Source organism: Toxotes jaculatrix, chromosome 19 (assembly GCF_017976425.1).
Source record: "Toxotes jaculatrix isolate fToxJac2 chromosome 19, fToxJac2.pri, whole genome shotgun sequence".
NCBI classification, from domain to species: domain Eukaryota; kingdom Metazoa; phylum Chordata; class Actinopteri; family Toxotidae; genus Toxotes; species Toxotes jaculatrix.
In genome coordinates, this window is record NC_054412.1 from 10,272,564 (window position 1) to 10,280,298 (window position 7,735).

Consider the following 7,735-nt stretch of genomic DNA (forward strand, 5'->3'; position numbering starts at 1 on the left):
AGCTATTATTAAACCCATCACTTCTCTGCTCCGAAGACACCTTCTTAATTAATGAATCAATCTAGTGTCAGGAATGAAATTCAGATCATCAGACAAAGATGTCATTCTGTCACTTGAATGAATAGCTCCCATAATTTGACCACATGCAGTGATATTATTTAAAAAAGCTCACCTCATGTGTTGGTTCTGCTTCTGGTTCTGTCAGTGTGTGTGTGTGTGTGTGTGTGTGTGAGAGAGAGAGAGAGAGCAAGAGAGAGAGAGAGAGGATATGTGTGCGCTCTGCAAAACCTCCCTGTCAAACAAACAGCCCTAGAGGAAAAGGTCTTTATTTTCTTCATGACAGGATGTGGTGCTGATCCCCTAATAATCTTGGATCCTGCAGGAGGAAGAAAAGGCTGAAAAAAGCAGAGTCATTGGTTAAAAAAATAAATAAATAAATAAAATATTATAAACTGTTAGTCTGAGGAGACCACTTTTATACAGATTTGGAGTGTAATGTCGACTCATCCGCTTCTATTTCAGAGTAAAGTTTTGAGTAATGTATTAGTTCCAGTGGGAAATTCTACATTATATAAAATATGTTAATTCAATTCACAATTTTATTTAAAACAATCAAAATGCATATGTAGATGTGGGGGTGGCTGAGAAACCCGGTAGGCTATACAACAATGAGTTGTGGCAGACTGGAGCAATTCCCAATTCCATTTTATTTGACAAAATTAGAGTCTTGTTCAAAAACTTCACAGTAAAAAATGCACATTGGGCCAACCAGAAAGACAAAAGTAAGCAAAAAAGGGGAAAAAAAATTCTCAAGAGCACTTCTCAAGAAGAATCAAAATAATTAAATTGTTTTATGCTACTGTCACAGGGAGACCCCGTGCACTAAAGTAAGGCACATGTGCTACACATGTGCCTTACATGTGCTCTTTCTCAGGTAGATTTTATCAGAATGTTGATCCTGGTGTGAAGTGCTGGTGGTGATGTGTGTGGTATGAACATTTGGAGGAGAGAGTGAAGGAGAGAAGTCACACTGTGATCGTGTATTTGATTTATTGAATCACAGGGCGACCCCGTGCACTAAAGTAAGGCACATGTGCTACACATGTGCCTTACATGTGCTCTTTCTCAGGTAGATTTTATCAGAATGTTGATCCTGGTGTGAACTGCTGGTGGTGATGTGTGTGGTATGAACATTTGGAGGAGAGAGTGAAGGAGAGAAGTCACACTGTGATCGTGTATTTGATTTATTGAATTTAAATTGTGTTGACCTGTCTCCTTTGTTCCTTCCTCTGTCAGACCAGGAACAGCCAAACCTGGGCTGGAGCGGTCCATTTGGTTAAATAGGGGGGTTCACAGGGGAAGAAACCAAGTGTGGTAGAGTGGGAGGGGTGTTTTGTCTTTTGTGGTGAAATGAACTGTATAAGTATCTTGTTTAAAAAGAAATATGTGTTTTTCAAGTAAGTTTAACTGAACTTCTGTCTGATAATATGTTTTTTAGTATTGGGATTATTGTAAGTGTGCTGGAAGAGATAATTGACATTGATTTCTTGGTGCAGTCCACCAGTATAAAAGTGAGGAGGCTGTGGTGGCCGGAGCCTAAAGGAGAGAAGCACAGCTCCTGAACACAGCTCCAGATTATAGCTTTCTTCTTGAGAAGCGCTCTTGAGAATCCCCCCCCCCCCCCCCTTTTTGCTTACTTTTATCTTTCTGGTTGGCCCAATGTGCATTTTTTACTGTGGAGTTTTTGAACAAGACTCCATTTTATTTTCAAATAAAATCGAATTGGGAATTGCTCCAGACTGCCACAACTCATTGTTGTATATCGGGTTTCTCAGCCACCCCCACATCTACATATGCATTTTGATTGTTTTAAATAAAATTGTGAATTGAATCAAAATATTTTACTTATGTAGAAAAAAACAATTTAAAGCACAATAACAAATTAGTTAACCACGATATATTAATTACATAATGAATTTAAGTCAATTAAACATGGGCTTAGTTAGAATTACTAAGGAAATCAGAGTAACAAATACTCAGAATTTTTGTGCTGAAACTACTTAAATAATTTATTTGAAATTACTCAAAAATATTAAGTACAGCCAACTTTAAAAATATAACTCGATTTAGATGGATGTATTGTGTGCAACCACTCTCAACATTAAAATTGAAAACATTTTTTTCAGTGCAAGAATCACTAAACAAAACAATATAAGGACATGCAAAGGGGTGGATAAAGAAACAGAATGATAAAAACATAAATAAAATTAAATAAAAATCTTAACTACAAGGACAGTACCTCTTAATATGGTTGGTGCAAGTCTAACACAGTATCCAGTATCATCTAAAGCTGTAGTTAATGGCTCTTTTGTGTTTTCTCTTGTAATAAACACTCATCATTTGCAGCAGATGAAATGAAAGTTTCTGATCTGTTACACTTGAGATGCCTTGTGAGAAAAACATCCATATTTTTATATTTATTACCTTATTTTTCTATATTGAATTACACACTCATTGATACAAATCACTGCAATCTGCATAACAATTCAGCGATTATCACCTCTTACCAACTTCTACAGGAAAGCATGTGTATGAATATGTGTGTTTGTGTGTGTGTGTGTGTGTGTGCGTGTATGTCATAACAGTCAGCAATACCCTTGTCAAGTCCGACATTAATCTTAATTGACCCCCCGCCTGCTTTGGTTGCTGTGGTGTAGAGGGGTGACACAGCATTCTGGGATAGGTGACACTGACATCTCAGTGGGCGGCAAAGAACGAGGGGACAAATAAATGTGCTTTTATCTACACCAAACTGTGGATTGGGATGTTCCAAAATAAAAAAAAGTGTAGCGAATCATGGTCACTGCCAAGAAAGCTCGAGACTAGACGAGACAATAGAAACCATCTACACAGTGTGATTATAGAAGTCTGTGCAGTTCTCAGCTCTGGCTTTGTATTGGAACATGTTATTTTTATTTTATTTATTTTTTTTAGCTTGAAATCAAAGCAATTTTCCCATTTATTGTATTCCTGATAAGGCCCACATCATGTCTAAACAAATGGATGTTGTTATATTCAGACCCTCCAACTGTGTGTATGTATATATACACTCTGGTTTACAATTTATGCATCAGTATCAGCAGTCTAATAATATCAAATACTACAAAATAATACATCAGTCATAAGGGCCATTTTCTGTTTGCAGTCTATTTTGTACTTTTACTTAAGTAGGTTTTGAACACAGGGCTTTTACTTGTAATTGATTATTGTTACATTAATGTATTGGTCCTTTTACTTAAGTAAATGATCTGAATACTTCTTCCATCACTGATGAGTCACACCAGTTGCCTACCACTTCAAGAGTATGACTGGCCTGAAACCACAAGTGAATGCCTCACAAGGTCATATGTAGGTGTATGTACTAGTTTAACTGTCTTGTGCATGTATTGTTTACTTCCCAACATTTTGTCTTTGATGCTCATTCCACTGAAATGTTCTTTGAAATGTGTTTTATTATGACCCTGGTGAAGGCTGCAAGCCGAAATGTGTTGGTCCCACAATAAAGTTTTTTAAAAAATATATTTTTATACTACAAGTGTTGCTGGAGTTTTTACCACTTCAGACTATTATGCAAGAGTCCTGCATGAGTGGGTGTTTATCTGGAATTTTATTTAGTATAAGCAACAAGAAAGAAAAAAAAACTTGACGGACACTTTGTGTGGAAAGAAAAAATATTGAACCTTGCTCAGTAACAACCCCTTAAATTTTCTCTTCAAGCAGAAGACCATGGTTAATAGGAGGACGTTTTGTCTGTCATACTGTCAATTTACAACAACACTGAATCCTCATCTAAATCCGGCAGGTCCAGATGAGTCTAACTGACTGTGTCCAGACACTGAATAAAATTCTGCATGATTTCGTGTCTGTTACAGTTGATTGTATTTAAGCTAAGAGTTGGACTTCAGCAGTACAGGCCTGAGTGCCATTTTTCTTCATCAGGGGGGTAAATAGAGCAGTGTTCAAAAAATTGAGGGTAGTTGTTTCACTGTTGGCATTAACCACTTTAACTCATTCAATTTCTTTTACAATCTCCCGTGTGCAAAAAGTGCCCTTGACGGCCTAATGAATACCTATTCATATCAAGTGATTATTGTAGCAGAACAAACTGTTTGCGGACTTCAAAACTGCTCACCAGGCTTTTAAACTTCAAAACACCATCTGCAACAGAGCGAGTTCATATCCTGTGTGTTCATTTAACAGACCAAGTATGTGGCTGCACGTGTGTGTTCCTGCATGTGTTTCACGTGTACATGTACATAGCTTGAATATATTTTGCTCAGTTGTTCGTGATGATTGGTTTTCGCTGGGCTCAGCAGACTGAGCAGGAGATGAAAGACTCACGTCCATGAAACCAGGATTATTCTTTTTGAGGCTCTGTCTGCAATCAAGAATCAGTGACTGGAACAACCAGAGCCGACACTGAACATACAAACGCTGTGGTAAACGCAGCTTAATGAGGCAGAAGCTTGAGACCAACATCAGTTATAACGACTGTTTCCACATGAGCGCTAACTGTGTATGAAACCATGTATTATCTCTCACCCCTCACCCCAATCAGAGTCAGTGATCTTTTGTGAAAACAGAAATCAGTGTGGAGAAAGAGTGTAGTTAACTGGACTCAAGGATCCTTATGTTTACGGCCTCACTCACTAACCTAAAATTCAGTAGGTTAGTCTGTCTCTACAACTATTATCTTACTCATGGTATAAGCTCACTGAAAAAGCGAATGAAGACATTCCTCACATCTTTCCTCACAGAAACATTTACTTTTTATGATGTTTGAACACAAAGTCAATATCTGCATGGAATTGTAAATCTGATTACAGATGACACATCAATCTAAAAGCAATCATTTCATATTCAGCGAAGGCTCCTGCTGCTGATAATTCTCTGCAGGGTGAGGAAAGTGCAACCTCAGTAGAAACGACTCAGGTGGATTCAGCAGGATTTGGAGTAGAGGTGCACTTTATTTGTGAAACGTTGAACCCTCTGCGGGTTCACCATGCAAGCTTGCAGACAAGACAGTAAAATATATGTTTAATCATTTTCAACTCATCAAACTTTCAGCATTTTTCTGTGCTGATGTTGCTGATCATCTGTTTTCTGAGCATTTTTCTAACACTATTGCTGTCAAACTTTGACCAGGAATGTTGCAGTATTTTTGCATTGGTTTGCATCTATAGATATGTAGGGAACTGGACTTAGAATAATACTTATTTTACTGTGTTTACTGGATACCCTCTGATTTAAAATATAGCCATTTTACGCCACGATAATTAGCACAGCATGCTCAAATTATCGTCTGGATTTGATGCAACACATTAGTGTTGGAGAATCTTTGAAATTCATGCATTCTTAGTGAAAATTTCAGAATTTCTAATTGATGTCAGATTTCTGTAAGAAACCACTTTGTAAGCACCTTTTGTCAAACAGGTCACAGGTGAACTAAAAAATGGCTTACTACACCAGTGTCTGGCATTTTGCTGTGACATTAGGAGAGATTACTATGTTAATAGGGTCCATTAATGCAACAATGTCACTGATAATAAGATTAGTGTCATGCAACAAAAGCCAAATGTCCCTGCAACAAGTGCTGTACGGTTCAAAGGAAACAGTCAGCAAATAAGGAGAAGAGATGCTGACACATGAGATTATACATCATGAGGAGACTGTGAATGAGATGAAAATGAGCCAAATGCATTCATCATTCATTTTCTGTCAAAAAATAAAGAAGCGGATCTCCTGAAAATATCCAAATGCTTCTCATTAGCAAGTAAGATTATTTCACATAAAGCTAAAAGGCACATCAGTGAAAGTTCGCTGTCTGAACGAATAAAGTTCTGAGACTCAGTCAGGCTTCATCCCTCATTTCTTCAGAACTTGTCATGTTAAGTACTCTAATTTAATTTTGCACAGCTACATCATATCCATAGATAAGATGTTTTCAAAGTCAATGGAAATTCAGGTCATTTAACTTATAGCTATTTGCAAATTACATTCCGCTCCATTGTGTCTGACTTCACCACGGAGCAGAGTAACAGATAGCAAACAAACTCGAGCTGGCAGGCAATTTATAGATAAGCCTCCTGTGCCATTATACACAGTGTATGAGCTTGGCTGTAATTGTTTCTTTAATGGAAATACAGGCTTTTAAATGGAACCTTTCCTCTTGTGACCATGATGGGAAATATTATTGTGTTGTTTGACTGCAAACTCAGAAAAAAATCAGAAAAGCAAAAAGAGGAAGCGGAAACCACAGTTTGGGACCATGAAGTAATGATGAGAATTGTTGTTACCATTAGGTTCAGAAGTTTAAAAAAAAAAAAGACTTGATCCTCTGATGCTAAGTGTCAACAACAACAACAGATGAAAGCAGATCACTGAAGTAGACTGCAGCAAAAGTTACAAAAACAGCCCTAAAGCAAAGCCACACTGACAAAGTCAAAGAGATTTACAGACTGTCAAAGTCCACAGCAGGCATTGTTGTAGTTCTGCTGGCAAAACATGACAGCACTGATGGCAGGAAGCCTTTGTGGAGTATATTTCAGTAGCAGAAGCCTTATTAAATGCATGTGTCCACCTTGAGTTCTGATGAATCTTGCTCTTTCACAGGTGACCTGACCTCTGACCTCTGTGGAGGACATGAAGCAGAGAGAAAATTCAACCTCTGAGGATTAACGGAGGCTCACAGCACTTGTTGAATATATAAAATGATTATTACAAGCTCAAAGCCTGTGCCTGGTTGAGAATTGTTATCTGCTGCTTGGAGACATTTCCATTTTTCTCCTACTCTCCCTCTTGTCTTTTTTTCACTGTGGCTGCCTGTAAAAATATTGCACTGCCCTGTAGGAGAGATACACAGCAGGCTGGTTATTGGTGCAAAATAACCTTAAGCGGAGTGAATTAACACTCTCCAGAGGAGTTCCCGGTGTTACATCCTGCCTAGGAGATGCTCCTACTAGAGACACTGATGTAAATTTTATTGCAATCTCTCTCTCTCTCTCTCTCTCTCTCTCTCTCACACACACACACACACACACACACACACACACACACACACACACACACACACACACACACACACACACACACACACAGCAAGTCGTTTACAAGCCATCACCAAAAAATGCATGACCATAACCATAGCAACATAAGGAAATTCAGGACTGAAACCACCAACCAAAAGTCTTTGGCTCTTTAAATAAAATTAAATGTATTACTGGAAATAAACACACTCAGGTTTTCTCAGTTCACTGTGATGTGATTCGGCAGAATGTGAGTCAAAAATAAAGGATGAAAACTGAAGATTCAACAAAGCTGTTTCTGAACCGGGTGTATTTATCAAGTGTTTCTACAAAGACTTGAAACTGACCGTCACTGCTGTATGACTATTGCACCACACAGCAGGAAACATTACATTTAGAATAGACTGCCTGCCTCTTGAATGATAGATAAAACCCTCTAACTAATGAGCTCAAGCCGTCACACAGACACATACCTTAACTGTCAACACTCACAGAAGACAGGGGAAAATGAAAACGTCAAGTCCAATTAAAATTCATCTGCCGCCTGATTCAGAGTCATTTAGAATAGAAGAAATGGGGAGATGGTCAGAAGAGGAAAAGAACGAGAGGGAAACGAAAAGGACAGAGTATGAGCAAATGGTTATTGTGGC